General features: G+C 37.5%; 1 long non-coding RNA gene across 1 annotated transcript; it reads right to left on the reverse strand.

Annotated features, from left to right (window-relative positions):
* Positions 1–4667: 4667 nt before the first annotated feature.
* LOC113086838 (uncharacterized) lies at positions 4668–6987 on the reverse strand. The gene is made up of 4 exons (XR_003285072.1): positions 6852–6987; positions 6507–6608; positions 6231–6289; positions 4668–4737 (listed from the first exon to the last, which is right to left on the reverse strand). It is a non-coding gene; the product is annotated as an uncharacterized LOC113086838 (long non-coding RNA).
* Between the last annotated feature and the right edge of the window lie 13779 nt (positions 6988–20766).

Genomic DNA, 20766 nt, shown 5'->3' on the forward strand with positions numbered 1-20766 from the left:
TGTGGTTAAAAGAATGTAAATAGCTGGCTAAAAGTATATAAATATTGTCTAAATTGTGGATGAACTACATTCCATGGCGAAATAGAACATATCCATCATGATTATAAAAATGTATATATTTATTCAGTTTAAAATTTTTGTGTATGGAAAAAAAACAATGTAAAGTTAAAACCATGTAAGAACTCAGAGTACCTGAGTCAAACTGAAACCTGCTGTGGTCTGATTTCTATAGCAATGTGGTTTGATCTGTTGGTGGTCAAACCTTGTGTAGGTGTGTGTAGACATTCAGAGCAAGTTTGATAAGTTTTTAGTTGAAGAGTGTCTTCCTGTCCTGCTTCTGTGAACTTTTTAAGTCCATAGAAGCCCAAAATACATATTTGATGTCAAAATTTTCATAATTCCACTGACTTGTTACTGTGTTTTATACTTTGTTCTTATTGTTATTGCTATTTTCTTAAGGTTTAAGAAAGTTTCCAGTGGGATGGCCGACGTACTTGTTCAGATTTGGCAAAATTCCAGAAATGGAGCAAACCATGTAAGTGTATCTGCTAAACAGATGCTAATGACACTGATATATTCACATAATGCTATATTTTGAACAAAAACATGTTATAGCATTCAATTAATTATCTCCCCTTTGTTCTGTTAAGTGAACACTATTTGGTTGCGTGTATGAGAAGGATGGTGTATATGAAACAGGATGTGGCTTGTTTGTTCTATGAAGGGGGTCATATGATGCGATTTCAATTTTTCCTTTCTCTTTGGAGTGATACAAGCTCTTGGTGCATAAAGATGATGTTAAGTTGCAAAGACTAAAGTCTCAAATCCAAAAATATATTCTTTCTAAAAGTTAAGAGTCAACCACACACCCCTAAAACAGCTTGTTTAAACACACCCCTACATATCTACGTCACTATGTGGGAAGATTTGCATAATGCCGGCAAATGTTCACACAAAGAAATAAGACATAACTTTTATTCTTGCTGTTGCTGCCACCATGTTCACTCGACTCCCTCTAGCAGGCCTACCCTCACTCGATCCGGCCTATGCTTACTCAAGCTGGCCTACACTCACTCAGCCGGCCTACCCTCACTCAAGCTGGCCTACCCTCACTCAGTCGGCCTACCCTCACTCAAGCCGGCCTACACTCACTCAGCCGGCCTACCCTCACTCATGCTGGCCTACCCTCACTCGAGCCGGCCTACACTCACTCGAGCCAGCCTACACTCACTCAGCCGGCCTACCCTCACTCGAGCCGGCCTACACTCACTCAGCCGGCCTACGCTCACTCGAGCCGGCCTACACTCACTCAAGCTGGCCTACACTCCCTCAGCCGGCCTACCCTCACTCAAGCCGGCCTACACTCACTCAAGCTGGCCTACACTCCCTCAGCCGGCCTACCCTCACTCAAGCCGGCCTACACTCCCTCAGCCGGCCTACCCTCACTCAAGCCGGCCTACACTCACTCAGCCGGCCTACACTCACTCGAGCCGGCCTACACTCACTCAGCCGGCCTACCCTCACTCATGCTGGCCTACCCTCACTCGAGCCGGCCTACACTCACTCAAGCCAGCCTACACTCACTCAGCCGGCCTACCCTCACTCGAGCCGGCCTACACTCACTCAGCCGGCCTACGCTCACTCGAGCCGGCCTACACTCACTCAAGCTGGCCTACACTCCCTCAGCCGGCCTACACTCACTCAGCCGGCCTACGCTCACTCGAGCCGGCCTACCCTCACTCAAGCCGGCCTACACTCACTCAGCCGGCCTACACTCACTCGAGCCGGCCTACACTCACTCAGCCGGCCTACCCTCACTCATGCTGGCCTACCCTCACTCGAGCCGGCCTACACTCACTCGAGCCAGCCTACACTCACTCAGCCGGCCTACCCTCACTCGAGCCGGCCTACACTCACTCAGCCGGCCTACGCTCACTCGAGCCGGCCTACACTCACTCAAGCTGGCCTACACTCACTCAAGCTGGCCTACACTCCCTCAGCCGGCCTACGCTCACTCAAGCTGGCCTACCCTCACTCAAGCTGGCCTACACTCACTCAAGCTGGCCTACACTCACTCAAGCTGGCCTACCCTCACTCAAGCTGGCCTACACTCACTCAAGCTGGCCTACACTCACTCAAGCTGGCCTACCCTCACTCGAGACGGCCTACACTCACTCAGCCGGCCTACACTCACTCAGCACTCACTCAGCCGGCCTACAATCACTCGAGCCGGCCTATACTCACTCAGCTGGCCTACGCTCACTCGAGCCAGCCATGTGTGACACTGTGTTTCATTGTGAAAGTGAGAATACTTTGTTTGGCCTTCCAAAAGAGGACAAAACTAGAAATCAGTGATTAAGTTGATTTTCAACACTATTCCAGAATCGTTCAATCCAGATATTCAGATGTGTGCAACGCAGTTTATGGAGGACTGTTCCCTGATTCTGGGAGTACTCTACAAAGCCAGCTGTTCACAAACTGTAAGTACGTTTACATATTTAAATAATGCCACTGATAATTCAAAGGCAAGTTTTAAGCAGTGTATAGTAGGCTTTTTTGTTTGTTGTTTCTCCAATCACAAATAAGGACATGGTTTTATGTTTACGTGGCTCGTTATGTAATGCAACGCGTAAAAAGACAGTATAAGTCATAATCAGTAATTATGTCTCCAGTGGATGCAACAAATGGCTAGTTTGTAATGGGTTTTAATGTTTTTGTCTGGGATTCTGCATCACCGTATGGTGGGGGACATAACGTTTCCATCACACGCTTGAGGCATTTGGCCAATCATAACACACTGGATAGCTGGCCAATCACAGAACACCTTGCTTATTAGAACGAAGAGTTTTGTAAAAAATTATGCGTTCCAGAAAGGCGGCACAGGAGCAACAATAATGTACAGTATGTGGAAAATAATGTTTTTTATTTTTTATTTTTTTTCAAGACATTTCATTACACCAAATACACAAAATCATGTTGTTTTTAGAAACATCATATGACCCATTTAAGATGTACAGGATCATCATTGAGACTTATGTAGGTTTGTCTGATGAGTGAATGTTTAAAATCAGAGATGTTCTCCTGCTGTTTTTACATTATTAGTAGCTTGATAAGTAACTGAAAAGATCAAAAATGTTTAAGGGGCATAGTGTATTTTGCCTATATTATGGCTTACATCGTTTCCTGTTGTGTATATATTTGTTGTATATACATGATCAATAAATTACAGCTTGAGATCTGTGGAATTTAGAGGCCACGGCAACACAACCCCTAGCCATGTCCCTCAAACTATTCCTGAACGTTGTTTCTTTTTTTTTTTTTTCTTTCTTTTTTTTTTGCATTATCCTGCTGAAAGAGGCCACTGCCACCAGGAAACACCATTTGTTAAACCAGCCAAACTTCTTCCACTGCTCCAGGTCCAATTCTGACACTTATATACCCCTTGTAGATGCTTTCATGTTTGACTGGGCTATTTTATCTGCTAAATGTGATTACAGAGCATAAAGGTAGACTTTAAAATAATGGTTTTCTGTAAAGCTGCTTTGAAACATTGTGTAGCGTGTTGTAAAAAGTGCAATATAAATAGCCTAACTTTGACTTGACTTTTGGTTATTTATAGACAATATTCAGTAGATTCAGCAGATTTAATAAGATTTTGTAAGTGCAGTGCAATGATCAGTTACGAGGTCATCGTTGAGACTTTAGTGGTTCCTCTATGAAAACAGCAGCATGTGTTTATGGCGCTCTCTATCGGGTAAAAGTAGCGCCTGTTATTAGACATGGTGATGCAATTATGTGCTCATGATGAATTAGAAAATGTCCAAGTGAGCGATTTTATAATCACTGTGAAATGCACTCTTTATTCAGTTACATTTCCTACAAAGAATAAAACAGAAGCAGTAAATGACAGACAAAAGAATCAACGTTTAATAATGACAGTTATGTAAATTTCTATATTAATAACTTTATATATGTGTGTGTGTGTGTGTGTGTGTGTGTGAGAGAGAGAGAGAGAGAGAGAGGTATCAGTCCCAATAGATACTAAACTGCCAAAAATGGAACGAGAAATTTACAATATTACAGATCATATTTTTGAGAAGTGGAATCTACCTGAATAAATCATGTGAAATATGCTATTTTAAGTTGATTCCCAAAAGTCAGAGCTTACATACACCTTTAAGTTTATGAAGCTTCAAGTGGAAAATAATTAGAAATATGGAAAGTGCTGCACTAGCAGAACCACTGTAACTGTAAGCTCTACTCTTCTGCAGAGTGGTAACCACTGAAATGGAACGGGGACGTCAACGTAACAAACTCAAATGTCAAACAAAACTGAACCTTAAACATTTCCTTTAACTCAAAAACATTAAATAGCATTTTATTTCAAGATTTACTCTCCATATCCAGCCACATGCATATGTTTTAATCAGTTCCTCAATTCAAGCCCCAAAACTGCGTAAGTTTCCTTATATATATATATATATATATAAACATAAACCATTGCTTGGTTTTATTAGTAAAAAGTCCTCAATATCTTCTATACAACACTGAATTACAATTTCTTTAATGAAATGTAAAAAAAAAAATGTATCACATAATTTTTTTTTTTTTTTTATGAAAGTCACAAGACCAATGTTTTCATTTTCTTTTCTTTCTTTTTTTTTTTGTTTTTTTTTTTACAGCTACTGATCATCGTGTTTTGGGGACATTTCCATATTCCGCATTCATCTTTGATTTCTGCAAAGAAACACAAATACAATCAAGAACCTGGTGAATGTGACAGAAAATTAATTGAAGCTCAACCAAGGTTTCTAAATGTCTAGGTCTTCACATTTACAACTAAATGTATGTGTTACTATCTTTTTTTTAAATTCAAAGCTGAATCTCTTCTTTTTCTTTAACTGCTACTGCAGGGGTGTCCAGTCCTACTCAAAAGGGCAAGTATCCTGCAGTTTAGCTCCAACCAGCCTCAACACACTTGCCTGTGACAAAAATTTTCTGGTTCAAGTGCATTAAATTAGGATTGGAGCTAAACTCTGCAGGACAGTCAGCCTCCAGGAACTGCTACTACGGAACAGATGCTAGCACAGACATCACTCATTCAGTTTTCATATGACTTTTTAAGGTAAATTATCAAACAGATCATTATAGTTCTGAAGTTTTGTCATGACGATCCCTGCACAGAGAATAGTCTTTTACATAAAAGCAATAGCAAAGGTACTAGCAGCACTCAGCGGGTGTTGCATGCATCAGTCCAAAAGAAGTGAAACAAGAAGCACCCATCCATAACAAAGTGCCGGACACGGCATAGATATATAATAATCACTTTAATGTAGCATGGCTAACAGTTGTACACTGAAGCATCTCCGGGAGCATGACATATGAGGTCGGCATTGTGCATGCGTGGTGAGTCTTGTGAAAAACAATGTTTGTTAACAGGAGCAAAGTCTCCTCTTGGCTTAAATCGAAATCCTCTGACATTTTTCTTTACAAATCCTCATTATGTACTTTTAATTAGTGACCGTTGATTTGTTTTGATCTCTCCACTGCATTTCCGCGTTCATCATTCACCTGGAGCTGCTTCCATTCACAACAGTGAGCGCAAGCTAGATTCAAGTGATTATTACATTTTAAATATGGTTATTTGTATTACAAAAATGTTTTATGGATTGGTGCATTTTATTTAACTTCTTTTGGTTTGATGCATGCAACACCCACTGAGTGCCATTAAACAGCTTGAAAGATCAAAGACCATTTTTAATAAAACTCCGACTGAATTTGTCCAAAAGAAGAAAGTCATATACACCTGGGATGCCTGAGGGTGAGTAACCCTTTAATACTTTAAAAAGTCATAAAACCTAATACACGATTTATGTGAATGAAGGCAGAAATTATCCCTTTTATTTAATTTCTTTTGGACTGCACTTAAATTTTTTCCTGTTTTGCTCTCTCAAATTATTGTTTCAAATGCTCGCTTCGAAATCTAAATGTTACACTGAATTAGGGGTTTCATGTCTATATTAGGCCACTATTTCTAGATTGACAGTTCTAACTAGCCAATAAATTGTGAAGCTGGCAGATTTCAGATTGCTGCATCTTTTGATCTTGCTCCCCACTGAAGGTCATAATGATGATGTTTAGGTTCAGAGGTCACCCACATCAGTTCACTGACCATCTGATGCTGCAAACTTCAATCACACTAACTGCATCTCGGTTAATAATTATCTTACCTTTTCTCTTGATGGTTTACGAAATGCTGCATTCATTCAGTCTTCCTCTTGGATGTAGACTGCATTAACAATAATACACAGATATGTAAAAACAACTTAGCTATATATATATATATATATATATATATATATATATATATATATATATATATATATATATATATATATATATATATATATATATACACACACACACACACACACACACACACGTATGTTAATGTTTCAAATGCATTAATGTTTGCATTTAGTAATTGTAATAATTGAATCCCTGACCTGTTTTTCTACTTTTCCTGCAGCGCATCACAACTGCAGCGACAATCAACAGAGATCCAGCAACACAAATCATGAAAATGCAAAACAAGAGTAGGATCTGATCTGTAATGGAAAAAATGAGTCTGTTAATCTGACCTCAAGACTGAGATTCATTCACTTTCATTATAAAGCTTGGAAGAGCAAGGACTTTGTCTGAAAGAAGAAGGTCGATGGATTGAGGAAGAGTAAATCATGGGCTAATTTTCATTTTTGGGTGAACTATCCCTTTAATGATTGTTTTTATGTTTTAATGTTAACAGCAGAGATCAGCTTAATAAATAATCATTACTATCACCAATATTTTACCTGAGTGAATATGACAGACTTTGCTGATGTCCAGATGTGTGGTCTGGTTTGTGATGGGATTGTTGATCACACAGCTGTAGCTGTTTTTCTCCTGATATTCCACCTCCAGAGGTAGAGAGAGACTGATGCTGAGATCAGACACACTGATGCTGGACAATAAACTGTTTCCTTTGTACCAGGAGAGAGTCACATGACCCACATTCACCACTGAACACAACAATGAACAATATGATGATGATGATGAGTCTCTGGTAATGTTTGGTGTGGGCAGACGAGCTGGAAAACATGAGAATAAACTAGAAATATGGGTAAATCTGGTCAACAATCTTCTTTCCAATGACAATGACAATTTATTTATATAGCACAATTAACTACAACTTCCGTCGACCAATGTGCTTTCCATTAGGTCATTAAAAACAGAGAAAAACACACAACGAACAAACAAACAAACAACAACAACAGCAAAAAAAATATATATATATATATATAAAATTGTACAGATATCTCATCAGCCAAACGCTTTTGAAAATAAAAATGTCTTTAGCCTGGACTTAAAAATATTAAGAGAAGAGGCTTGTCTAATGGAAAGTGGCAAGGCGTTCCAAAGCCTGGGGGCAGCAAAACAGAAAGCACGGTCTCCCCTGCACTTAAGCCTCGACTTTGGAGTAAACAATAGATCCTGGTTGGAAGACCGAAGGGATCTAGTGGGTTTATACTCGGCCAGCAACTCCCTGAGATAAAGTGGAGCCAAACCATTCAGGGATTTAAAGATGAGGAGCAACATCTTAAAATAAATTCTAAAACAAACAGGCAGCCAATGTAGTGAGCATAAAATAGGAGTGATATGCTCCCTCCTTTTGACGCCACACAAGAGTCTAGCCGCAGCATTCTGAACAAGCTGCAAGCGGGATAAAGCTGTCTGCCTAATCCCAAAGTAAAGTGAGTTACAGTAGTCCAGCCTTGATGAAATAAAAACGTGAATTACTTTTTCAAAATCTTTAAAAGAAAGAAATGGCTTAGCTTTAGAAAGCTTTTGCTTTTTTCACTGCTTTCTGATATTTAAAAAGAGAGTCCTTTAAAATCTCAAAGGAAACATGAAGCCTGTCCTTTTTCCACTTTCGTTCTGCTCTTCTACAACAACGTCTGAGAGAACGAATAGAATCATCAATCCAGGGTTCAGAACGGGCTTTAGACTGAAAAGTCCTTAAAGGAGCCACAACATTTAAAACATTAGAACAGGTGGAGTTAAATCTGGAGAGAAGTTCCTCAATGCTAACATCACAGGAAAAGTCAGCAATAGAAGGCATCACTTCATGAAAAATTGATGAAAAAGAGTCTTTGGCAGTATGAGTAATACGTCGAGAAAGGCGGTCACGAGATGGGACTATAGGTGCAGCAGTAGAACATGGTACAGTAAACAAAACAGACTTATGATCGGAAAACCCATTTTCACAGACTTCTAAATCAGAAATACTAAGTCCATGCAAAAGCACTAAGTCAAGTGTATGGCCATCCTTATGAGTGGGACCATTAACCCCAATAGAAAAGTCAAAGGCGTTCAGCAAATGGGTAAACCTCTTAGCTAAATGATCATTCATGCAGCAAATATGAACGTTAAAATCACCGAGTATAAGAAGCTTGTCGTATTTCGGAGTCACATCACTCAGGAACTCAGCAAACTCCGTTAGAAAGTTCGTATTAGATTTTGGTGGTCGATAGATGACCGCTATGAAAAGCGGATTACCAAGTTCTAAAACAAACAGTTGAAGTTCAAAGCTGCTGCAGTTAACGTTACTCACCACTGAGCGACAGGTAAAATGATCTTTATAAATAGATACAAGTCCGCCACCCCGACCAGTTGTGCGCGGAGAATTAAAAAACAAACATTTAGATGGCAAGAGTTCAGAAAAAGGACTCAGATCACCTGGACAGAGCCAGGTTTCAGTAAGAAAGAAAAAATCCAAGTTTTGGGTAGAGAACAAGTCATTTAAAATGAAAATCTTGTTAATCACAGATCTGGTGTTGATCAAAGTCATCCTGTGTAGTACACTCCAGTGTAGTATGACGACAGTAAGTGTTTCTATCATCTCAAACTAGAAAATGATTAAACATTTTTAAATGTAAGTAGTTAAAGAAATGTTAGATGTTCGGTACAAGTTATGCTCAGTTTAGTATTTAAGCATAATTTACTGCATAATGATTACCAGAAGAAAAAAAATCTATTTGAAAAAATATGACACTTACACAGCAAAATCTCCAGTGTTAATTTAACACTCTGAGTGTAGAGTCTGTGGACTCATATAAACACTGAAGCAGTGTTAAAAGTAAAACACTGAAGCAGAGTTGAAGTTAATGAGATAATTAAGAAGTTAATTGAGTTATGATTGAGCATTATTGAAGACACCTGATGTTAACAAGCAGACTCACCAAACTAGAAAATCACAATTTGTGTCTCACCATTGTAGTGGTCAGTGTTTGCTTTAGTTGGGATCTTGGCTTGTGGCTTTTTACTTTAAAAATGTGTTTTGCAAGTCAAGAGCAAAAGTCATCGGGTGGTGATGATTATGTTTTAATGTAATCGTTGTTTGACCTGAGTTCCTGAACTAATTTATAGTGTTTTCTGTAAATAAAACTTTCATTCTTGATTGTAACAGCTTTGATTTCACAATGAAAGCGTCTGCGTTTTCTATTCATTTTGTAGCCATCTCTTGCAAGTGTTTTGTTTTTTTTTTTGTTTTTTTTTTTAAATTAAAGAGTCTTTATTTTAGGCACACACAGATACAAGAATCAGCGTATGAATCTCAACAACGGTGACAAACAGCATATTCAGATAAACAGATCTACTCTGAACATCACAAAACTAGATACTAAAAATTCACATAAAAACAGCAAAATAAAATATAGTTAGAATAAAAAGTAGGGCTGGGCGATATATCTAACGATATGATCATGCGCATCTAATCAGTAAAGCTGCTTCCGTGATCACCGCTAAAATCTCCATCACCTGCTTATAATTGGAGTGGCATTAAATAGACAGAGCCGTAGATCGCTGATAAGCCACGCCATATCGCGTTCATTATCGCAGATGAATCGCCTTCGATAATGAGAGCGATATGGCGTGGCTTGTCAGCGATCTACGGCTCTGTCTATCAGAGGTGGGACTTTCAAGTCACAAGCAAGTCTTCAAGTAGGGCTGCACGATTAATCGCATGCGATTGTCATGCGTGTCTCATCAGTAAAGATGGTTCTGTGATTAGCGGTAAATGTCCATCAGCTGCTTTCAAATGGAGCCGCACCTAATATACAGAGCCGCAGATCGTTGACAAGCTACGCAATATCGCGTTCATAACCGCATGCGATTAATCTGCGATTATGAACGTGATATTGCACAGCTTGTCAGTGAATTATGGCTTCCCATCACACTAGATGTGGACTGACATTGCTCAGAAGTCAGATGTTGGTTGAAAGTGAAAACCCAACCTCTGTTTGGTGTCAAACTCTAGCGTAAATACTCCAAAAACATGACAATCTTCACTTATTATAAACAAGATTTATTTCTGTCATAAATGTAAACAAGTTCTTATTGAGATTAACAGAGATGTTGATGGTTTATTGAAAATTATAGTTTAGTTTGATGTCACCATTATGCTGATCAGTACTTAGGAAGTATGACTCTTTTCAGTGTTAGAGTTCATTTAACTGCTGTAATTATATCTGTTACAGCAAAAACATTGAGAAAAAGATGTCATTCGATAATGTGGGTTACTGGCTGATATTAAAGATGTCTTAATGTAACAATCTGATCAACTGATTTTACCAGGAGTCTGTTCTACGCTATTAATTTAATATTAGTGACTATAGCAGATGTGTTGCAATACACAGGGTCCTGACAATTTATGTTATTTTATTTTTATCTGATCTTTTTAAACTACATTGTTTTAGAATCACTTCAAACCATAGGATGCTTAGACATACAGAGACCTTAAGAATTAGTGTAAGAATCTCAACAATGGTGACATGCTTCATGCCGCAATGCATTCTGGGTGCTATGGATGAGTTTTGCATGATGTACCCAGAATACATTGCAGCATAAAGCATGTCACCATTGCTGAGATTCATACACTGAATCTTGATGTTTGTGTGACAATTTTTTTTTTACATTTTTGAAATTATCTGCTTTAAATTCAACTGGGTGTCAGGTTGTTGACCATTGAGTCACTTTAATAAATAATACTTAACTAACACCACACAGTAGCTTGGGTGAAAACAAGTAATCAGACATATCAATCATCAGCAAGCAAACAGCACCATTGAACCACACATTTGTTTGCTGTTTTAGCCACAATAAAGATGACAGTAGCTAAAAAACAACACCAAGTGTCAAATTGCACAACTAAAGCCAACACTTACCAGCATTATGGTGACATCAAACCAAGCTATTACTTTTAAACAGACATCAACATCCACATCTAAACATCCACTTAAATCTTAATTAGAATGTTATGGAATAATGTTCTAATAATGTTATTGATAAACATTTGTAGAATGTTTTTAGAGAACGTTATCCTATCTTTTGAGAGAACGTTCTGGGAACAAAAATAAAACTACCCACTAAAAACATTGTTAGAACAATCCATGGAAATGTTCTTAGAACATTTTAGAACAAAGAAAATTCTAGCTGGGAAGTGCCGCTCCATTTGAAACCAGGTGGTGGACATTTACTGCTAATCACAGAACCGGCTTTACTGACAAAGACACGCATGACAATCGCATGCGATTAATCGTGCAGCCCTATCTTCAAGTAATATTCAAGTCCTCAAAGGGTTAAAGCTAAAGAGATAATTAAGTGACTCATTAAATGATGATTGTGCATTAGTGATGAACATCTGCTGTTAACAATCAACATCACTGAAGTAAAGAGAAGCACAAGAACTACAACTGAATTTAGCCACAGCCTTCAACTGAAAAAAAGTAAAAGAAAAGAAAACACTATGCCACCATAATTGTGGTCAAGGTTTGCTTTAAGTAGTGTCTTGAAATTTTACTAATTCAAACCAATTTGATTCAAAACAATTGCAATATTGTTTTCGCAACAAACATGTATGCATTGCTGAGTCGAACCTTGCAGTAACAGATGATCTTATGCTTTTTCTGCTTATAACTCATGATGACTGAACATAATGAAATTGTTTATCTTTGGATAGTAGATTGACACTCAGCTATTACTGAACTGAAGTAAAAATAATCACAATGCTTCAATGTTGAAAAACACAAAAGGAGACAATCAGTTCAGGTTTTTAGACAAACACACTTATCACACGATCCTCAACAGTGGTGACAATTTTTCACACTGCAGTGCATGACGGGAGTTTTTACTAAGGTTTTACCAAGCATGCAACATTTTGTTGATTGTCACCACTGTTGAGAGTCATATGCTGGTTCTTGATGTCTGTGTGTGTCTACAGAGTATAGTTTTTCAAATTTTGTATGCACTTAGTAGATTTAAAATTCACTTACTTTAATTTTTTTCCATAGTGTAGTTTTACTGGGTTGATTATGCTAAACTTAAATAGAGCTAATGTCAATTTGATTGTAATCTGACCACCTATCACATACAGATTAATTTCTTCTCTCTGCTTTACAGCACCTCATGCAATGCTACATAAAGAGATCTAACATGAAAGTCAAGGGTCAAGAGCCCCACTAAAGCACACGCTGATCTCCATTATGGTTGCATCACTTTAACCAATAAAACATCAACATCTGATCCTCTGTAATTCTCAAGAACAGCAGGTGTTCATCATTAATGCACAATCATCATTTAATTAGTCACTTAATTATGTCATTAACTTTAACCCTTTGAGGACTTGGGATATGACTTGAAGACTTGCTTGTGAATTGAAGTCCCAGCTCTGGTAAAAGCTGAATGTCAGTCAACAATCCAAAGAAGACCATCTCGTCCAAATCAACATGAGATAAAAGCAGAAAAAGCATAAGATCATCTGTCACTACAAGGTTTGATTCAGCAATGCATACATGTTTGTTGCAAAAACAATGTTGAAGTTGTTTTGAATCAAATTGCTTTGAATTAGTAAAAGGGTCAAGAGACTACCTAAAGCAAACCCTGACCACAATTATGGTGACATAGTGTTTTTTTTTTTTTCAGTTGAAGGCTGTGGCTAAATGCAGTTGTAGTTCTTGTGTTTCTCTTTACTTCAGTGATGTTGATTGTTAACAGCAGAAGTTCATCATTAATGCACAATCATCATTTAATTAGTCACTTAATTATCTCATTAACGTTAACCCTTTGAGGATTTGGATATGACTTGAAGACTTGCTTGTGACTTGAAAGTCCCACCTCTGCTGTCTATTTAATGCCACTCCAATTATAAGCAGGTGATGGAGATTTTAGCGGTGATCACGGAAGCAGCTTTACTGATTAGATGCGCATGATCATATCGTTAGATATATCGCCCAGCCCTAACTCAGAGTGTTAAATTAACACTGGGGATTTTGCTGTGTACAATGGAAATAAATTATTTATTTATGTTGTAGCAATATTATTCTGTTGATTGAGCTTAACTTATTTAACATGTTATATTGCGTTTATAAAACAAGAACAAATAAGCTTTTTACTCACCATAGACAGAAACATTAAATGATTTTGTTATTCGTTTCACTCCACTGATCTTTACTTCATAGAGTCCAGTGTGTTGAGTTGTGATGTTTGTGATGGTCAGAGATCCAGTCTGATTGTCCAGCTTCAGTCTGTCTCTGAATCTTTCATCAGGGAAGATATGGTTCTCTCTCTTGATCTGAGCTATGAGAGACTTTTCAGCTCCAAATTTCCACAGTATGTCGTCGTCTTCAAGTATTTCAGTAACATCAGTGTTTAAAGTGACAGAATCTCCTTCAGTCACTGACACTGACTCACCAAACACACCTGGGGGGTATTCCAGAAAGCAGGTTATGTGACATACCCGGGTATGTTTAAGAGTAAGTAAGTGGATAACCTCAACTTTGGGTTCCAAAAACAGAGGTAACTTTCAGGGTATGTTAGTAGTCATAGCAACTCACTCTCTAAACTTAACCTGCTCCGGAGCAGGTTATGTTCCAGGGTTAGTTCACTACAGCGAGGCTACAATATGTAATATAGCCTATTTTATTTATATATATATATATATATATATATGATATGTTAATGAGGAAGCGCTAATATAAGTAACTAGATAGTAAAGTTTGTTTTCAAACTTTAAGTTGGCTTGAAAAAGCCTGGCCAGAAAGTTAGAAAAATGTAGAAAGTTTGAAAAGCTTAAAAAGTTTTAAAAATGTAAAAGTTTGAAAAGTTAAGAAGTTTAAAAAAGAAAGTGATTAACATATTACTAGCATTATAAGCAAGTGACTACCATGTCGTTAGCATGATTAGCAAAGTTGTTAACATGTTTCTAGCATGTTGAGAGCATGATTTTAGCATGATTAGCATTTTGCTAGCATGTTTCTAGCATGTGACTAGCATGTTTCTAGCATGATTAGCATGTTGCTAGCATGTCGCTAACATTTTGCTAACATGATTAGCATGTTGCTAGCATGTTTGTAGCATGATTAGCATGTTGCTAACATGTTTCTAGCATGATTAGCATGTGGCTAGCATGTTGTTAGCATGTTTCGAGCATGATTAGCATGTTGCTAGTATGTCGCTAACATTTTGCTAGCATGATTAGCATGTTGCTAGCATGTTTGTAGCATGATTAGCATGTTGTTAACATTTTAGTAGCATGATTAGCATGTGGCTAGCATGTCTCTAGCATGATTTTCATGTTGCTAGCATTTTATTAACATGATTAGCAAGCGACTAGCATGTCGTTAGCATGTTTGTAGCATGATTAGCATTTTGCTAGCATGATTAGCATGTTGCTATCATTCCACTAGCATGTTTGTAGAATGATTAGCATGTTGTTAACATTTCGCTAGCATTTTGTTAGCATGATTAGCATGTTACTAATATGTTTGTAGCATGATTAGCATGTTGCTAGCATGTCGCTAACATTTTGCTAGCATGATTAGCATGTTGCTAGCATGTTTGTAGCATGATTAGCATGTTGTTAACATTTTAGTAGCATGATTAGCATGTGGCTAGCATGTCTCTAGCATGATTTTCATGTTGCTAGCATTTTATTAACATGATTAGCAAGCGACTAGCATGTCGTTAGCATGTTTGTAGCATGATTAGCATTTTGCTAGCATGATTAGCATGTTGCTAGCATTCCACTAGCATGTTTGTAGAATGATTAGCATGTTGTTAACATTTCGCTAGCATTTTGTTAGCATGATTAGCATGTTACTAATATGTTTGTAGCATGATTAGCATGTTGCTAGCATGTCGCTAGCATGTTTGTAGCATTATTAGCATTTTGCTAACATGTTACTAGTATGATTAGCATGTTGCTAGCATGTTGCTAGCATTTTTGTAGCATGATTAGCATGTTGTTAGCATGTAACTAACATTTTGCTAGCATGATTAGCATGTTGCTAGCATGTTTCTAGCATGATAAGCATGTTGCTAGCATGTTTCTAGCATGATTAGCATGTGGCTAGCATGTCTCTAGCATGTTGTTAGCATGTTTCTAGCATGATTAGCATGTTGCTAGCATGTCGCTAACATTTTGCTAGCATGATTAGCATGTTGCTAGCATGTTTGTAGCATGATAAGCATGCTGCTAACATGTTTCTAGCATGATTAGCATTTGGCTAGCATGTCTCTAGCATGTTGTTAGCATGTTTCTAGCATGATTAGCATGTTGCTAGCATGTCGCTAACATTTTGCTAGCATGATTAGCATGTTGCTAGCATGTTTGTAGCATGATTAGCATGTTGTTAACATTTTAGTAGCATGATTAGCATGTGGCTAGCATGTCTCTAGCATGATTTTCATGTTGCTAGCATTTTATTAACATGATTAGCAAGTGACTAGCATGTCGTTAGCATGTTTGTAGCATGATTAGCATGTTGCTAGTATGTCTCTAGCATGTTTTTAGAATGATTAGTATACAACTAGCATGTTGCTAGCATGATTAACATGTGACTAGCATGTGGCTAGCATGGCTAGCAAGTGACTAACATGTTTCTATGCTAATCCAGGTAAAACCAGTTGATTCAGTTAGAAACCAGCTAAGACCAGCGTGACAGTGGCCAAAACTACTTTAAAACCATGTTAAAAGCATGTTTTTGACATGATTATCAAGTTACTAACATGTTGTTAACATGTTTCTATGATAATCGAGCTAAAACCAGTTGATTCAGTTAGAAACCAGCTAAGACCAGCTTGACAGTGGCCAAAACCACTTTAAACCATGTTAGAAGTATGTTTCTAGTCTGATTAGCAAGTTACTTGCATGTTATTAACATGTTTCTATGATAATCTAGTTAAAACCAGTTGATTCAGTAAAGAAAACCACCTAAAACCAGCTAAGACCAGCTAAAGCCAGCTTGACAGTGGCCAAAACCACTTTAAACCATGTTAGAAGTATGTTTCTAGTCTGATTATCAAGTTACTAACATGTTGTTAACATGTTTCTATGATAATCTAGCTAAAACCAGTTGATTCAGTAAAGAAAACCAGCTAAAACCAGCTAAAGCCAGCTTGACAGTGGCCAAAACCACTTTAAACCATGTTAGAAGTATGTTTCTAGTCTGATTATCAAGTTACTAACATGTTGTTAACATGTTTCTATGATAATCTAGCTAAAACCAGTTGATTCAGTAAAGAAAACCAGCTAAAACCAGCTAAGACCAGCTAAAGCCAGCTTGACAGTGGCCAAAACCACTTTAAACCATGTTAGAAGTATGTTTCTAGTCTGATTAGCAAGTTACTAACATGGTATTAACATGTTTCTATGATAATCTAGCTAAAACCAGTTGATTCAGTAAAGAAAACCACCTAAAACCAGCTAAGACCAGCTAAGGCCAGCGTGACAGTGGCCAAAACCACTTTAAAACTTGTTAGAAGTATGTTTCTAGTCTGATTAGCAAGTAACTAGGATGTTGTTTTCATTTTTCTATACTAAACCACCTAAAACCAGCTAAGACCAGCTAAGGCCAGCGTGACAGTGGCCGAAACCACTTTAAAACCATGTTATAGGCATGTTTCTAGTCTGATTAGTGAGTAACTAGCATGTTGTTAGCATGTTTCTATGCGAATCTGGCAAAAACCAGCTAAAAACAGTGGATTCAGTAAAAACCAGCTAAAACCCAGCTAAGACCAGCGTGAGAGTGGTCAAAACCACTTAAAAACCAGTTTGGGAGACTAGCCAAAACAACTGATCAGCTTAGGCTGGTTTTAGCTGTATTCTCAGTAGAGAGTTTTTAAGGTTTGCCCTGGTAGTAGACAGCTTAAATATATTATAAGCCTTATTTTTCAAAAGTTTGTACCCCCGCAATGAAAGTCTATGGGATTTAAGGTGGTTTTGGTAGTCTGGTTTACGAAAACCATAAGCCGGATCAGTTAGAAAAGATATAGCAACCCGAGTCAGACCAGTCTGAAGGTCTGACCCGAGTTTGGTGGTTCTAGCTTGAAAGCTCTAGGAGGAGATAGTGTTTAAAATTTGGCTCAGAAGAATAATAATAATAACTAGATAAAAAAGTTCGTCAAGACAAACTTTAAGTTGGCTTGAGAAAGCCTGACCAGAAAGTCTGAAAAAGTTAGAAAAGTTAGAAAAGTTTGAAAAGTTTAAGAAGTTTAAAAAGTTTTAAGTTTGATGGTTTTCAGTCTGAGATAGATAGATAGATAGATAGATAGATAGATAGATAGATAGATAGATAGACACAGTCAGAAGATAGATAGATAGATCTAGGGTCCCCAGGAGTGGTTGCTAAGGTGTTGCTATGCGGTTGCTAGGGTACCCTGAGTGGTTGCTAAGGTGTTACTATGCGGTTGCTATGGTATCTGGGATGGTTGCTAGGGTGTTGCTATGCGGTTGCTAGGGTACCCTGAGTGGTTGCTAAGGTGTTGCTATGCGGTTGCTAGTGTTACTGGGATGGTTGCTAGGGTGTTGCTATGCGGTTGCTAGGGTACCCTGAGTGGTTGCTAAGGTGTTGCTATGCGGTTGCTATGGTATCTGGGATGGTTGCTAGGGTGTTGCTATGCGGTTGCTAGGGTACCCTGAGTGGTTGCTAAGGTGTTGCTATGCGGTTGCTAGGGTATCTGGGATGGTTGTTAGGGTGTTGCTATGCAGTTGCTAGGGTACCCTGAGTGGTTGCTAAGGTGTTGCTATGCGGTTGCTAGGGTATCTGGGATGGTTGCTAAGGTGTTGCTATGTGGTTGCTAGGGTACCCGGGGTGGTTGCTAAGATTTTGGTATGAGGTTGCTAGGATACCCTGGGCGGTTTCTAGGTTGGTTTGGATAGTTGCTAGAGTGTTGCTATGAAGATAGATAGATAGATAGATAGATAGATAGATAGATAGATAGATAGATAGATAGATAGATAGATAGATAGATAGATATAGTTTGAAGATAGATAGATAGATTGATAGATGAGTTTGAAAATAGATAGATAGATAGATGAGTTTTAATATAGATATATAGATGAGTTTGAAGATAGATAGATAGATAGACAGACAGATAGATAGATAGATAGATAGATAGATAGATAGATAGATAGATAGATAGATAGATAGATAGATAGATAGATAGATAGATAGATAGATAGAGCCAGAAGAAAGATAGAGTTAGATGATGATAGATAGAGTTAGATGATGATAGATAGATATATAGATAGATAGATAGATAGATAGATAGATAGATAGATAGATAGATAGATAGATAGATAGATAGATAGATAGATAGATAGATAGATAGATGAGTTTGAAGATAGATAGATAGATGAGTTTGATTATAGATAGATAGATGAGTTTGATTATAGATAGATAGATGAGTTTGATTATAGATAGATAGAAACAGTTAGATAGATAGATAGATAGATATATAGATAGATAGGTAGATAAATAGATAGATAGATAGATAGATAGATAGATAGATAGATAGATAGATAGATAGATAGATAGATAGATAGATATAGTTTGAAGATAGATAGATAGATAGATAGATAGATAGATATAGTTTGAAGATAGATAGATAGATAGATAGATAGAAACAGTTAGATAGATAGATAGATGAGTTTGATTATAGATAGATAGATAGATAGATAGATAGATAGATAGATAGATAGATAGATAGATAGATAGATAGATAGATAGATAGATGAGTTTGATTATAGATAGATAGATGAGTTTGATTATAGATAGATAGAAACAGTTAGATAGATAGATAGATAGATAGATAGATAGAGTTTGATTATAGATAGATAGATAGATAGATAGATAGATAGATAGATAGATAGATGAATATATATGATATGATAGATGAGTTTGAATGGGTTAGTAATAGTACATACAATATGTACATAGTACATAGACTATGAGTCTAATGGGCTTCAGTGTGTTTAGATTTGAATTTTTGACAGTTGGAGTTTGACGGAATGTTCAGTTGAGCAGAGGCTTTTCAATGCAAGTCTATGGGAGTTTTTATGATTTTTAATCTTCAGTTTTATGAAAAGTATAAGTCCGATCAGTCTAAAAAGATATAGCAACTAACTTCAGATCAGTCTGAAGAGCTGGGCTGAGTTTGGAGTTTGTAGAGTTAAAGCTCTAGGAGGAGTAGCAGTCAAAAGTTTTAGTCTCAGAAGAATAATAATAACTAGATAAAAAAGTTTGTCAAGACAAACTTTAAGTTGGCTTGAGAAAGTCTGGCCAGAAAGTTTAAAAAGTTTAAAATTACATTTTAAGTTAAGTTAAAAAGTTTGTTAATTGCTATGCAGTCGCAAGGGTACCCGTAGTGGTTGCTAGGGTGTTGCCATGCGGTTGCTAGGGTGTTGCTAATGAGTTGCTAGGGTACCCGTAGTGGTTGCTAAGGTGTTGCTATGCGGTTGCTAGGGTTTCTGGGACGGTTGCTAGGGTGTTGCTATGCAGTTGCTAGGGTACCCAGAGTGGTTGCTAAGGTGTTGCTATGTGGTTGCTAGGGTACACAGAGTGGTTGCTAAGGTGTTGCTATGTGGTTGCTAGGGTACCCAGAGTGGTTGCTAGGGTGTTGCCATGCGGTTGCTAGGGTACCTGGGATGGTTGCTAGGGTGTTGCTATGTGGTTGCTAGGGTACCCGGGGTGGTTGCTAGGGTGTTGCTATGCGGTTGCTAGGGTACCCCGGAGTGGTTGCTAGGGTGTTGCCATGCCGTTGCTAGGGTATCTGGGATGGTTGCTAGGGTGTTGCTATGTGGTTGCTAGGGTACCCCAAGTGGTTGCTAAGGTGATGCTATGCGGTTGCTAGGGTGTTGCTATGAAGATAGATAGATAGATAGATAGATAGATTAATAACAGTCAGATTATAGATAGATAGATAGATAGACAGATAGACAGATAGATAGATAGATAGATTAGAAACAGTCAGATTATAGATAGATAGATAGATAGATAGATAGATTGATAGATAGATAGATAGATAGATAGATAGATTAGAAACAGACAGATTATAGATAGATAGATAGATAGATTAGAAACAGATAGATAGATAGATAGATAGATAGATAGATAGATAGATAGATAGATAGATAGATAGATAGATAGATTAATAACAGTCAGATTATAGATAGATAGACAGATAGACAGATAGACAGATAGATAGATAGATTAGAAACAGTCAGATTATAGATAGATAGATAGATAGATAGATAGATAGATAGATAGATAGATAGATAGATAGATAGATAGATAGATAGATAGATAGAAAGATAGATTAGAAACAGACAGATTATAGATAGATAGATAGATAGATAGATAGATAGATAGATAGATAGATAGATAGATAGAT

This window comes from Carassius auratus, unplaced genomic scaffold (genome assembly GCF_003368295.1).
Source record: "Carassius auratus strain Wakin unplaced genomic scaffold, ASM336829v1 scaf_tig00044150, whole genome shotgun sequence".
Lineage (NCBI taxonomy): Eukaryota > Metazoa > Chordata > Actinopteri > Cypriniformes > Cyprinidae > Carassius > Carassius auratus.